This window comes from Pollicipes pollicipes, unplaced genomic scaffold, assembly GCF_011947565.3.
Source record: "Pollicipes pollicipes isolate AB1234 unplaced genomic scaffold, Ppol_2.1 Scaffold_4295;HRSCAF=5057_pilon_pilon_pilon, whole genome shotgun sequence".
NCBI classification, from domain to species: domain Eukaryota; kingdom Metazoa; phylum Arthropoda; class Thecostraca; order Pollicipedomorpha; family Pollicipedidae; genus Pollicipes; species Pollicipes pollicipes.
This window is the reverse complement of record NW_023596461.1, coordinates 4,898,085-4,901,944: the sequence shown is the minus strand read 5'-3', so window position 1 is coordinate 4,901,944 and position 3,860 is coordinate 4,898,085.

The window sequence follows — 3,860 nt, the reverse complement described above, 5'->3', positions numbered from 1 at the left end:
GCAGACCACACTGACGGCCGGTAAGCGGCAGACCAGACTGATGACCGGCAAGCAGCAGGCAGGCGCGGCCACCCTGAGAAAAATAGAGCCGATGAAGCGGCCGGGAACCGCGCCGCTGCGGAAATTTGGGGACCGCCTGTCCGACCGGGGACGGGCGTGGCGAGATTGACGTTGTAATAATCAAATGAAAATATGATGGGAAAAGGTTTGACAAACCGGGACAGAAACGAAATGTGACAATTTTGGGGAGCTCATGGTCATTCATTTGTGCGCGTGGGCTCCTTTTAATAAAACAGCTGAAACTTTTTGATTGGATGGAGTTCTGGGGTCAGGGCTCATGCTAAGCCGAGCTTGTTGCACGATCCTTAAACCTACAACCGCCCAATCGTGACATTCAAGTTCAACGGCAGAATTCTGTGGGCGGAAGTTTAACGTGCAATAGTAATTGACGCGCGCCGACCCTGATGGAGGCAGGAGCTCTAACCAATTCAGGGCACGTGGCCAGCAAACCGATACTGGGTTCTGAGCAATTACGGTATGGAAACCGCGTTCGGCAGTTGAATCTTATACTGAGTACATACACTTCCATCCCTGATCATTCATAGCATTCGCATCGCAAGCATGTCTGTGAATAATTCAGAGATTTGATCTTTTAAATTCCGCTGTGATTCGTCTCTGCCTTCAGTGGGCTCCAGCGGGTGATGAAACAGGTCGTTCGGTGGGCGGCGCCTCAGCCAGAGGAAACTGCAAGCCGGGAGCACTCGGTGCGCCCGTATGCCATCGGACGATTCATTCGAAATATGGTATTGGACGGAAGGTCCCTGAAAAGCCACGCGGCTCTTCACTCAGGGTGGCGGTCCCGCCTGAATTCTCGTCTTCCGTGTTGCGGCCATTTGTAAGCCGAAGCAAGCATGGGGCTCTTCCGATCGGTGCTAGCAGGCACAATTTCACTGTCATTGCTGTGACATTGCTGGTCGTTGGCATCTTGGCAATCATCTATTTTGATGATGGTTCACTGTCAGTCAACATAGGGCCCTAGACCGTGTGGCTCTCAGCCACGATGACTCATGTAATCGGGTGCAATCCCGGTGTGCCTGTGAATTGTTTGGCTTGTAATGACCGAAGTGCCGTTGGGGCCACTAGCCCGATCCTCAAGCTGGTCACGATTTTAAGCGAGAACGGCATGAGGGTGTGAGTTGTCAGGTATGTGGTTCGGTGCCAAATTTTGACTTTTATATTTCGTCTAGAATAAAAACATGGTCAACCTGATGATGCCTGGCAACACGAAGGCCGCCTCGGGTTACGCGTTGGGGATATTCATGTTTTTTATATCTTCGGCAGGACAACCACTGCAACACGTTGTCGTTTGTACAAGATCATTTCTCCATTCGTTCCATAGATCAAGCGCTTCAACCGGGGCAGGGGGGAGGGGGGGGGGGGCCGGCAATTCCTTCAGAGGTATACGTGAGTCCCACGGGAATTGCGATGTGAGATTTTGTTTGAGTCATGAGATAATCATCTAGGTAGAGCTGGGTGCCGTCTGGAAGATGATGTTGCCGGACGTACTGGCATGCATCATATTCACTGGGCCGACAATGTATGCTGCAGTGGCCAAAAACAGGGCAGAGTTTTTACTGACTTGGGCTCAGGCAAGAGGGCGTAGATGGCATTCAGGCAAGAGGGCGCTTCGAAATACCGGAAGTTTAATTTTGTGATTCGATTCGTGTTCCCTGAGCACAATCACTGCGTAGAAAACTTCGCTGGACCTGAGAATACCTATCCATATCTTACGTCAATGTTGTTATCTTGTTTGGCTCGGGGGATTACTTTCCGATCCAGTCTCAGTGGGAAATGGAGCTGAAAAGGTTGGTAAATAGTGATTTAAAAGCTTCGGAGATACAACCGTCCCATTTCAATGACATCTCTCCAGCATGTGTATGAAGCGGTGTGCCACGTGAATACGTGATGGCACCTGGAAATTTGGTGAAAATAATTATCCGAGGAATATCAGATGCAAGCATGCATTTTCCTATGTATTTTCTGCCCGCACGGAATGTGCTAACAATGTTTTGGCCACTTGAAACCTCACTTGTGCTTCCCACTCCTAGTTGTATCAGACTAACTATGCGTCCGGTCTGGTCCGAAATAACAGTTGTATCGAGATAACAATGGACTCCTGGTTACCACTATGAAAATTAATTCAAGTTCAGTTTACATTGTTTCTTTCCAGCTTGTATGTTAGGTAATGTTTGCAATTCACCAATTGGCCAAACTCTTGTTAAATGTTTACATCAGGAACTCAGCTGTCGACCCTATAGCCGTGACCCTCAATGTCAAACTCCATTCAAAACGGCGAGGAACTTGAGAACGCTCAAGCTCTTTTGCGTAAATGCACAAAACTAACATCAAAAGAGGCGGCTGTCCAACTGCAAAGTAAAGAAGGTTTCTCCTTAATCGCCTTTGACCTTCGAGGTCAAACTCAAAGGTAAACGAAAGCGACCAACCGAACGCCATATCTTACTGGTATTTGGAGCCAAAATACTCATCGCTAGACAGGCTGTGTTCTAAGGTTAGCAACGTTTTAGTCATGACAGCATTGACCTTTAAGATATGATCTGAGCTCAAAAGGGGATACGCTGCCAAATAAAGGAGCTGGGTAGAACGCAAACATGCTAGTTGCTTTTGCTAAGAACAGCGTCACATGACGGCTACTATAGACAGGGGCGGATGCAGGGTTTCGCAACAGGGCGGGAAGGTAAGCACAGCTTAACATTGATAGTGAAAAATATCTTACCGCGCTGCAGACACGTGAGATATCGCTACGAAGTATATCGGTATTGCATGTTTTAAATATAATTCATGTAAATTTCCAACCGCCTTTTTATTGTTGGCATTCATTAGTCACAGGCATATGAGGTTATGGAACAATTTTTGAGGAATGTCCTGTTGAATTTCTTCGCTTGAATGCGTCCAGGGGTACATTGTACATCGGTACCTTGCTTGCCGACCAAATAGCCGTTAACCTTAAAGGCCAACCTCTTCGCTGTTCAGGGTGATGCTTTTACTCTTCTCTCATTTTTGACGCCATTTCTCATAGAGCATCACCTTACATTCGGCCACAACAGAGCCTTGGACGATGACGACAGGTTTTGTTAACAAAGTCGTACATCGACATCAAGACGTGACATATAGCAGTTGTCAAGGGAACATGCCTCCCGCAACAGCAAAATGCCTGCAGGTGTCGGCTGTTGTGCTTGCTCGTGCCGAATGTCGACGGATCGGTGGGGTTCTGCTGGCAGCGTTCGACAGACCTCGGCTGAACTGTCGCACGGTGCGCTAATGTGCCGTCTATTCACTGCAAACTTGCCGCGCAATCGTCCGCAACGCGAGGAGTTTTCAGGTTTGGTCTTGTGCAAATGATCAAACTTTAGTGGTGGGTGGACCATCTGAATGTGTTTTAATTTCTTGGAAGTATTTCCGCACTCGATTGGTTTACCGCACGACTCAAGCATTTCCAATGGTCACATTAAACCCACACCGGTGTGTGCACAGCGGGGGGAAGAAATATCACTTTTTGACGTCTCTGCCGCAAGGAGGTAGTCTTCCGCACAATCTTTTATGTTTAGGAGTAAGTAATAGATCATTCATGGGATGCTATTTTGATCTTGGTTTGTGTTCGTTTGCTCAAAAGGCTAAGAAAGGACTATAGATAGACATTTATCTTGGGAGGAAGAGAGAGAGAGAGAGAGAAGAGAGAGTAGAGGGAGAGATAGGATCTAGAAGCTCTCTCTCTCTTCTCGCTCTCGCTCTCCTCTCGCTCTCTCCTCCTCTCTCGCTCTCTTCTCTCTCCCTCTTCTCTC